This window comes from Chlorocebus sabaeus, chromosome 13 (assembly GCF_047675955.1).
Source record: "Chlorocebus sabaeus isolate Y175 chromosome 13, mChlSab1.0.hap1, whole genome shotgun sequence".
NCBI lineage: Eukaryota > Metazoa > Chordata > Mammalia > Primates > Cercopithecidae > Chlorocebus > Chlorocebus sabaeus.
In genome coordinates, this window is record NC_132916.1 from 5532118 (window position 1) to 5544027 (window position 11910).

Here is an 11910-nt window from a genome sequence, read left to right on the forward strand (position 1 = left end):
CACCACGCCTGGCTAATTTTTTGTATTTTTAGTAGAGATGGGGTTTCACCGGGTTAGCCAGGATGGTCTCTATCTCTTGACCTTGTGATCTGCCCACCTCAGCCTCCCAAAGTGCTGGAATTACAGGTGTGAGCCACTGCGCCTGGCCCCAACTTTCCTCTCTTTAAAGCCATTAGAATATCTGAACATACGCCCTGTGAAGTCCCTGACCAGAATAGGTGTTGGGGACAACTTTATAGTTGTCATCAGTAGGGAACCTAGGAGTGTGTTGATATTTCAGAGAACTTCATGAGCCCAAAGATGGTAATTTTCATGAAGTGCTCACGAGTTTGTATCTAGAGTTTCCTCACTTCTTGGTGAGTTTATAGGTACAAAAGACTCCCAAACATGAGCCAATGACTTCCCATTTGATCAGCTTGCTGGGGAGTCAAGCTTTAGAGAAGGTGGGGTCCATCTCTTTAGGAATTCAAGCAAAAATGCTAGCGATAATGTTGCCAGAGAGGCTAGAATTAAGTATTATAGAGAATATTTTATCATTTCCTGCTCTTGGAGTCAACAAAATGTAGCAAAATCTAGAATAACTGGTACTGAACTTGCGGGTTTATCAAGCTCTTTACTTGGAGGTTTCATGTTCCTTTGGTTTGTGGACTTGGTTGCTTACCTCGTTTGCTGACCAGGTGAGAGCTCCTTGAATGCTCTTTCTCAGTGTGATTCACTGGCTACTTGCATCAGGATCTTCTTTGGATTTTGGAAAATTCAGATTCTCCCATCTTAGTCCAAGGTTACTGAATCAGAGTTTCTGATGATATGGTCTGAGAATCTGTGCATTTCATCTGCTTTCCAAACATGAATGTCTGCTTCATATTTTTGGGCTTCAATATTCATATTTTTAAATAAGGAGGTTAGACTGGAATCTAAGTGGAAAGTTCTGTTTTTCAGAACTTTCCCCATATGATGCAGGCACAAGTCAAGGAAGCCCAATATACCCCAGAAGCTTGAAGGGGCAAATAAGATAATCCCTCTCAAAGCTTCTGCAGGGAATATAGCCTTGCCAGCTCCTTCGTGTCAGACTCTGGCTTCCAGAACCTGTAGGTAGTTAATTTCCGTTGTTTTAAACCAAGATTGTGGAAATTTGTTGCAGTGCCACAGGGATCTAATACACGATGATTTTCACTAAATATTAAAAGATGACTTCTGGGGGAAATTCTACTTTTATCGATTGATGGATAATGTGGAGTTAGATTTACCCCTCTGCTATAAAAAATTGGACAAAATTATGAAATAACTGCTTTCAGATATTCAACAACAGTATGGTATGATGTTCCCTGAGAGAAAGAAACTAGCAAGATGATCCTTAGAACAGAGAGGGTGGTCACGAGTCCATAACCTTACAGAGCCAAAGACACAGTGACTGGTAGGTAGGGAGACAAAAGTTGCTAAAATGTGCAGGATATAATACAGAATTGCTGGGCGTTATGCAGAGAACCAGCTCCAGGAACATACCTCAGGGTATTTGAGCCTGTGCTGAATACCAATCTGCCCACATGGGTAGTGTGGGACTCTATGGAGCCAGCAGAAGAGCAACAGCTGGGGAGCTGCAAGGCAAGTGGTTCTGATATCCCACACAGGGCTGGGGCCAGGAGACAGCTAAACCTCAAGACAACTGGAGTAAAAACACTTTTGAATCCTTTGGCAACCACTGGATATAGCAGTGCCACCCTAGAAGTAGGGCTAAATTGCCCGAAAGTAAAGACTACTCTAGAGCTGACTTTCCTGAATCATAAAACTTCAGAGGCTCAACTGGATTTATAATTGTCTGTTAAAACAAAACAAAACGGAACAAAATATAACAACAAACAAACGAGGAAACAAAACACATCCAAAAGGGAGAAAACACAATCCCAACACATAATAATGTAACATTCACAATGTCCAGCATCCTACAGAAAGTTACCAGCATGTAAAGAAACAGCAAACAGTGACCTGAAAGAGAAAAACCAGTTAACACAGGTCCAGAAATGACAAGGACCTTAAAATAGGTATTATGAATATTACAAACACGTTCATAAAATTAAAGCAAAACATTGAGGAGAGAAATAAAAAGCATAAAAGGAACCCAATGTTATTTATAAAGATGAAAAAGATTATGCCAGTAGATGAAATGACAGCATAGTAAACAAAATGAAACACTGGTAAACTTGATGACAAGCAATAGAAAATATTGAAATAGAAGCAGACACAGAAATAGACTAAAACAAGAAACCTTAACAGAACCTCAGTGTGGGACAATTGTAGCGAGCAGTCTAACATCCATAAAATTGAAGGACCAGAGGAAATGAGGGGAGGACAGATAGTCAAAGAAATAATGGTGGCCGAGCATGGTGGCTCACGTCCGTAATCCCAGCACTTTGGAAGCAGAGGTGGGAGAATCACCTGAGGTCAGGAGTTCGAGACTAGCCTGGCCAACATGGTGAAACCCCGTGTCTACTCAAAATACAAAAATTAGCCTGGTGTGGTGGTGCATATCTGTAATCCCAGCTACTTGGGAGACGGAGGCAGGAGAATCGCTTGAACCTGGGAAGCGGAGGTTTCAGTGAGCCAAGATTGTGCCACTATACTCCAGCCTGGGTGACAGAGCAAGACATCAACTCAATAAATAAATAAATAAATAAATAATAATAATGGTAAAAATTTGTTAAAATATGAGGAAAACTGTAAATTCACAGATTTATGAAGCTAAAAACATTGCCTGACATAAATGAGGAAGAGAAAGTCTTATGAGGAGCTGGAGGAAAAAAGACATAGAAGACCAAATATATGAACCATTACAGACTTAGCGATAGAAAATATGCAAGCCGGAGACAGTTAGCATCTTAAAAATTCTGATAATGCTAGGGAAAAAAATAACCCTGTCAATCTAGTATTCTATAAAAAGTAAAAATATTTTCAAAAACACAAAAACAAAAGTACTCATTATTGTTCAGCTGTACCACATGAAATGTAGAAGGAAGTTCTTTGGGTCAAGAAAGTGACACTAGATAGAAATTGCTTCTATATAAAGGAACAAAGAACACTGGAAATGGTGACAGTTTGGCTGAGTAAAAACATTTCACTTTCTCTTGTATTTTCCTCTTTAAAAGATAACTGACTGTTTAAAGCAAAAATAGTAGCAATATATTGTGGAGTTCATCACATTTGCAGAAGTTCAAAAGCACAAGATCTCAAAGAATAGGGGGGAAGTGGAAGCACATTGCGTTCAGGGCTTTTACACTGTAAGCGAAGTGGCCTCGTATTATCTGAAGGTAGAGTGTGATTATATAAAGGTGTATATTATATTCCATAGAGACACCACTAAAAATGTAAAACATAAAGGTAAAAAATATAAATCCCATAAAGGCACAGAAAATAGCAAAACAGCGACAAAGAACATATGGGACAATTACAAAGCCAATAGTAAGATGGTAGATGTACCCCTGACTACATTGAAAAAGAAAATACAATAAATGTATATGACCCAAACATTAAAATTGAAAGACACAAAATAGAGCAAGACTCAACCAATGTCATCGACCGGTGACCCCCTTTAAATGCACAGGCGTGGGAAGATGACATCCCATGCAAACACTTTAAAAAGAAAGCTGGGATTTGATTTGCATTTCTCTGATGACCAGTGATGATGAGCATTTTTTCATGTGTCTGTTGGTTGCATAAATGCCTTTTGAGAAGTGTCTATTCATATCCTTTGCCCACTTTTTGATTTTTTTTTTCTTGTAGATGTGTTTGAGTTCTTTGTAGATTCTGGATATTAGCCCTTTGTCAGATGGGTAGATTATAAACATTTTCTCCCATTCTGTAGGTTGCCTGTTCACTCTGATGGTAGTTTCTTTTTCCATACAGAAGCTCTTTAGCTTAATTAGATTCCATTTGCCTATTTTGGCTTTTGTTGCCATTGCTTTTAGTGTTTTAGTCATGAAGTCCTTGCCCATGCCTATGTGCTGAATTGTATTGCCTAAACTACAATGAGATACCATCTCACACCAGTTAGAATGACAATCATTAAAAAGTCAGGAAACAACAGATGCTGGAGAGGATGTGGAGAAATAGGAATGCTTTTACACTGTTGGTGGGATTGTAAATTAGTTCAACCATTGTGGAAGACAGTGTGGAGACTGCTCAAGGATCTAGAACTAGAATTACCATTTGACCCAGCAATCCCATTACTGGGTACATACCCAAAGGATTATAAATCATGCTACTACAAAGACACATGCACACATATGTTTATTGTGGCACTATTCACAATAGCAAAGACTTAGAACCAACCCAAATGTCCATCAATGATAGCCTGGATTAAGAAAATGTGGCACATATACACCATGGAATACTATGCAGCCATAAAAAAGATTGAGTTCATGTTCTTTGCAGGGACATGGATGAAGCTGGAAACCATCATTTTCAGCAAACTATTACAAGGACAGAAAACCAAACACCGCATGTTCTCACTCAGAGATGGAAACTGAACAATGAGATCACATGGACACAGGGTGGGGAATGTCACACACCAGGGCCTGTCGGGGGGTGGGGAACTGGAGGAGGGATAGCATTAGGAGAAATGCCTAATGTAAATGATGAGTTGATGGGTGCAGCAAATCAACATGGCACATGTATAACTCTGTATCAAACCTGCACATTGTGCACATGTACCCTATAACTTAAAATATAATAATTAAAAAAAGAAAGCTGGGAGTGGCCATGTTAATATAAGATAAAATCGACTTTTAAATAAGGATTGTTGCTGGAGTTCAGCATTTCCTAACAATGAAGGAGTCAGCTCGTAAAGATGACATAACAATCCTAAATGTTTAAAATAAAATGACTATAGACTGGGAGAAGAAGACTGTCAACACAGATGTCTCACAAAGGACTAATATTCAGAATACGTAAACAAGTCCAAGAAATCAATAATAACAAGAAAATTTAGCAAATTAAATAATGGGCAAAGGATTTGAACAAACCTCATAAAAGGTAATACTGCAGGTACGTGCATATATAAATTTAATATATATTATATATACATATAGCTAATGCACAGATGAAATGGTGCTTCTCATTATTAACCAGGGAAATGCAAATTAAACGAAGAGTGAGACATTAGAGCACATGTACTTATCAGTTAAAATGATACAGACTGATACTACCAAGAGTTGCCATGGATAAGGTGCAGCAGGAATAGTTGTACATTGCTGGGGAAATATAAAATGATATAACCACTTTGAAAAAAGACGTGGCAGCTTCATAGAAAGTTATCACACATGTATATGTTCCGATGACCATGTGAATTTCCTCACAGGTATTTACAAACAGAAATGAAAAAAAAATGTCCTTACAAAGACTCATATGCAAATATTCAGAATGATTTTCTCATATTTGCCCCAAATTGTTAACAACCCAAATGTCCTCAGCTGATGAGGATTAATTGTGATGTATCTATACAAGGAAATATTTGGCAGTAAAACATTTAAGGTTTTACTTAAATGTTTAAGATACAACGACATGGATAAATCTTACAGTCATCATGGTGAGTAAAGGGAGTCAGGAAGCAAAGAGAAAATATTGTATGATTCAACTTACAGAAAATTCTAGAACAGTCATACAGGAAACAAAATGTTTAGTATTTAGGGGTGTTGTCTCGGGAGTGGTGAGAGTTTATGGCCAAAGGTATGAGGGGAAGTTTTGAGGTGAAGGAAATTGTTATTCGTAGTGGTGCTCACACTTTTGTTTGCATTTGTCAAAACCTGTTGAACTAGGTACACTGGAAATATGTGAATCAATAAATCTGATGAACAGAATGTGTGTCATGAATTTTTCTGCGAGTTCCAGGTCTGATGAGCACCGTGGGGGTGGTTGAATTGGGCCAAGTGGAAGGCCTCTGCCACCGTCTTCTAATTCTTGGGAACATTTCATTTGAAATATGGACACTCAAACTATAAAGATCAGGTTTGTATCCATTTTGAACAGGAAATTCTTCTCTGTGTTAGCCACAAGATGGCAGGGCAGCCTACTTTATACCACTTAAAAACGTTCCATCCTAGATCCTAACAATATTAGAATATTGTTATGATCCTAACAGCAATTGTTTGATGTTGCGGCTGGCAAACTTCACTGTGTTCTGGCATCTGAAGGAGTGGGTCTTCCATTCGACCCGGGCTCCCCGCCATGCCTTGTTCATTAGAAGATCTGTGCACAGAGAGCTTCTGTGAGACTCCTAGTTTTTTCACCTCAAACACCAAGCAATTCCCCGGGAAACATCTGTGGAGAAACAGGCGGGCCTCAGCAGACACTATTGTTTGTTTGTAAAGTGAGAATTTTTGAGATGCACGCAATCATAACTTTATTCAATAGACACTGAGCTTCTGTTGTCCCTAGGACTTCAGTGCCTGCGTCAGGAGGCTGCATTCGAATGGAAACTCTGTTTTGGCATGCGTCGATCTTTGGCCTGCTGTTCCCAAAGTTCTTTCCCTCACACCTGCTGCCACCCCCAAGGAGAGGGGAGGGCAGCGGAAGGGAAGGGGCGGAAGATAATAGGGCCTTATTCCTCCTGCTGGCTCTGGAACAGAGAGCAACTGCAACCCAGCTCCTCTCTGCCAGCCAATGCTGTCCCCACTCCAGAAACTACTGCGTGGTAATAGGTTATTCATCTCCAGCCCATATGCAAAAGGGAAGGGAATGTTGAAAGAATAAACAACAACACACAACAAAGACAAACAAAAAATAAAGCGATGAGCTACAATTTTTAACCTCAGCTCCTGCAGCCAGGAAGTGGGTATCTGATAGCACGTGGCTTTAATAAACACCCAGTGAGAAAAACTGCTATTCAACTAAGAAGTTATTATTCCTGTCACCGCAAGCCAGAGAGGTTACAGACAAAAGACACCCCTTCTTAGAACAGAACCACAGTGATTCGTAGAAGGAATTCTTCAGGGTGTGTTTTTCTCTGGAGATCTTTACAGACTTTCTAACGAGGCCATATTTTACAAATTTGGGAGCAACGAATAAGTGAATTATCTAAAACAATAGATAATAAAAGCAACTACATTTGCACCTGAAAGACTAAATTTTAACCATGCTAATGTAGTGGGGTGCCTGACCTAAGGAACACCCTCGCGAAGGTTAAATTTGTACTTTTCTTATATTGACAGAGAGAATGCCAGATCCTTGACATATAGCCTGGACTGAAACTCCCTATTAGGGATGAGAGTAGATTTTTCTTAGAAGGGAAGAGAAAGACAAATAGTTTCAATTGACTGTGAACAGGTGTGCAGCCAAATACTTTAGTTTTTGAGGATTTAAGAGAAAAGATGTTCTACTTCTTGGAGTATGGTCACTAGAGAGGAAAGAGAAGCCGGCATTACCTCTGTGGGGTGAGGACTTGACGTCTGATTGCTGGCCTGTCCTTCCAGGGCTCACTTTTGCTCTTAGAAATGCTCTGCATGGAACCAGAAGGAGCTCCTGCCAGCACCAGGAAATTGGGCTTAACTGTTGAGACCTCAGGGCGAGAGTCTCAAGAGATGAGGTTTTCCTCCCTGGAGAGGCCTCATGGACCAGTAGGATCATCCTGGCCTGACAAGCATGCGGATAACATCAGACCCAACTTCAACAGCAGGAAGCAGTGGCATTAGCAGCACAAACAGTCTGGTACTGTGCGAGCCTGTGCAAAAAATCACCTCCCCTCCATGCCCTCCCTATTTCGTGACCTCTTTGGACAGAAGCAGTTCCTGGAGTTCTAGGACAATGGAGAGGGGTGTGACTGAAGCTGAAGCTTCCAAACTTTTTGCAATTAAGAAAGCTAGAGTCTTGAGGCATTCAGTGAAAAAGCTGAGAGAGATGTTACTGTGTAGATACTCAAGGTTGCAGAGTGGCTGGTGCCCATGGCACAAAGATCACGTGCTTTTTAGAGCTATATTCCCACCAACATAAGAAAGTGACCCATCTTGAACTGACGTGAACCAGCTAGTAGCACGTCTGGCATGCAGAACCTCAAGGGATTCACAGCTGATGAGAAGCCAAAGGACGGTGTAGAACCAGAAGCATCTGCTACAGAGAGGACCTGGGCCATAATCTCTAAGCCCTAGGAGTTGTGTGGGTTTTTTTTATTTTTTATTTATTTTTTCCTATTTTTACAAGAAAGAATCGCTAGTTAATGCCAGGGTATTCATTACGGATGCCTCATAATTGGGTTAATCATACTTGCATGTGTATACGCACTTACAAATATGTTGGATGCACTTAGTATGATACACGTAGTGTAGTCATATGCCTATTATACCTATACGTGTGTCTGTCTTGTCTGTCTCAACCAGGAGATGTACCTCAGGCAGGAAGACATAAACAACCCTTACAGTCAGTTCCAGAGAGGGCAGATCGGATAGAGAGCAGTCCTACAGAGGATGGTTCTTAAGTCAGACCCGCGACAGCTTAGGCACTTACTGTATTCACATCTCCCAGACCCACGCAAGCAGGGGCTAAACATTACAGAACCGGTAATTAGTTATTATTTCTAGGAGTTCTTGGAATCCTTTCCTAAGACATAAATACATCAGGCCATTCATCCTAGATAATATCTAATGTGAACTGGTACAGCTAATTTCTATCTAAAAGGTCAAGTGCCAGTAGTGATAGTAACTGAGTCAGGGGAAATATTGTCAGCTAAACAAATGGATCTGGGTATGGAGCACCAGTCAAGGACGCCAGATCTGAATGGGCAGTGCAGTGAAACACCTGGAATCCCACAAAGGTCTGGGTTTTCAGGTGAAGGAGAGGGGGTCTCTTGGGAGGAGCTTGTTCAGACAGCAGGTGAACACAGCTCGATTCATGCTGCATCAACTCACAGCTTCGTCTCCGAATGGAGTGGGAGCAACTCACATGAGAAGTACTGAGGACTCAAATACCAGGGACGGTGAATAGTTTCATCCTAGCACCAACTCACACTGATTGGGAGTGGCTGTCTAGAGAATCAATCATCTTGGGAGGGATTTGGAAGGTGAGCTCAATTTCAACAGCAGATGATTTTGTTTGTGCTTGATTAGAAGTCTCTCCTTCTGTGAGGAATGGGGTGGCATGTGCAATGCATTTGCCATTCCAAGTGTAGGTGTAACTATATTTAGTTTGGAGCTATAGCAGCAATAAGTATATAAGATATCTTATGAAGCAAACTAGTAAGGTGTTAAAAAGAGCATGCTCAAATGTTGCTGGTGACCATGTAAATTAGTACACATTTTCTGGAGAGCAATTTGCAATATATATTCAAACATGCACAGCTTTCACTGTAAATTCAATTGCAGGAATTTCTTTTATGACGATCGGAGATGGGCATACTCACATTGCAAGGATGGTGTTGAAATGCAACAAAACATTTTGAAGGTGTATATTAAATAAATACTATTTTAATACAATAAAATGTTGAGAAGCAACTATAAATCATGTTTTAAAAATGTGCAATGATTGGAAAGTAAGACTCTCATCTCTGAGTCAATGGCTTATAAATGAATTTTTTTCCTCCTTAATTTTCTGTATTTTCCAAATTTGCTGCAATTTAAAAAAAATGACTCTGACAAAAATGTAAGCCAGAATTGGACACAAATTTTATCTGTAATGTACATGAACAATAAACCAGGGCTTAAGCTTTCTATATTTCTGAGTTGAATTCAAAAGACAAAAACTTAATGACATTAAAGAGATGTCAAAGAAAATGAGTTTCGGCTATTTAAAAATAAATGCTTATAGACAATGACAGATTTACCTCCCTCATGATCTTCATACTCTATTAGGGTTTTAGGGAATTTTGTATTTGTTCTGTAAAAACATTAATTATGTCTTTTAATTATTTAACCTGGTGGCAGAAAGTATTTTATTTTTTCAACTAGACCAGGCATAATTGCCCACAAAGCAATTTAGTAAGTTTGATAATGCATACTAATATCACCCGAAGCTTTTAGTCTAATATTTTCATGTTTCATTTACATCTAATTAATATTTAGTTTTGGCGTATTCTCTGTGTATTTTATTTTCTTCTGTTTTGGGGAACTGTCTTGCTTTGGGGAACTGTCACATGCTTTTGGTAATTTCTAGAGAAGAAATCTTTATCATCAGATGCCCCAGAAGAATTTGGCTCTGTGAAGAGCAATCACACGGTGAGAACTGGCTTTCAGTAGCCCTGCATGAAAAATGATGTTAAATAGGCTGTGGGCAGGGATTGCCCTCTAACTGAAGAGTTGAGTGATGGAAATTCCCTTTAGTAGTCAGTGTGCCTAATTTTCTAAATATACTTGGACAGTTTTCTTCATAAGGCTCCCCTCCCACAGGTGTGTTTCCACCTAATTGACCTCTCTTCACTTCCCTTCACCTTATTTGCTTTTCATCATGTTCTCTGACTCTCCTTTCACGCAACCCCTGTTCTATCATAGCCTCAAGGCTTTGCTGTGAAAACTTCTTTATTTTTAAATTTGTGAACAATTCACTTCTCTAGTTTGCCAGAAAATTTTGCATTGCTATAATGAAAGTATTTTAGTCATAGTAAACGCACATCTTACACCGATCTCAATACACACATTTTAAAGTAGCATGCTCGCATGAGAGAAATGACAGCTGATTGGTTGATAATTAATCAAAGGCATATTGCAGAAACGTGATTATTTGTGGCTTGTTAAATTATTGGTATAATTGGAATGTCTTACAACTAGGAATGTCTGTTTGACTTTACGTATGGCTGGGAAAAAAGTATTTATTTTTATGGTGTAATGTAGTGATAGAAAATTCCAAATCTGTAAAGTTGCATTTACTGGATTTACACATCTGTAATTGTATTTATTGTAAAAGAAAACATAACTTGTTTTGTCTTTCTCTTTCTCTCACATGCCCACATACGCATATAGATTATGTACATATATATTCACATGTTTATCCAATGGTATTTGCTTATTTACCCTTTTTTTTTTTATTATTATACTTTGAGTTCTAGGGTACATGTGCATAACGTGCAGGTTTGTTACATATGTATACTTGTGCCATGTTGGTGTGCTGCAGCCATCAACTCGTCAGCACCCATCAACTCGTCATTTACATCAGGTATAACTCCCAGTGCAATCCCTCCCCCCTCCCCCTTCTCCATGATAGGCCCCAGTGTGTGATGTTCCCCTTCCCGAGTCCAAGTGATCTCATTGTTCAGTTCCCACCTATGAGTGAGAACATGCAGTGTTTGGTTTTCTGTTCTTGTGATAGTTTGCTAAGAATGATGGTTTCCAGCTGCATCCATGTCCCTACAAAGGACACGAACTCATCCTTTTTTATGGCTGCATAGTATTCCATGGTGTATATGTGCCACATTTTCTTAATCCAGTCTGTCACTGATGGACATTTGGGTTGATTCCAAGTCTTTGCTATTGTGAATAGTGCCACAATAAACATACGTGTGCATGTGTCTTTATAGCAGCATGATTTATAATCCTTTGGGTATATACCCAGTAATGGGATGGCTGGGTCATATGGTACATCTAGTTCTAGATCTTTGAGGAATCGCCATACTGTTTTCCATAATGGTTGAACTAGTTTACAATCCCACCAACAGTGTAAAAGTGTTCCTATTTCTCCACATCCTCTCCAGCACCTGTTGTTTCCTGACTTTTTAATGATTGCCATTCTAACTGGTGTGAGATGGTATCTCATTGTGGTTTTGATTTGCATTTCTCTGATGGCCAGTGATGATGAGCATTTTTTCATGTGTCTGTTGGCTGTATGAATGTCTTCTTTTGAGAAATGTCTGTTCATATCCTTTGCCCACTTTTTGATGGGGTTGTTTGTTTTTTTCTTGTAAATTTGTTGGAGTTCTTTGTAGGTTCTGGATATCTGCCCTTT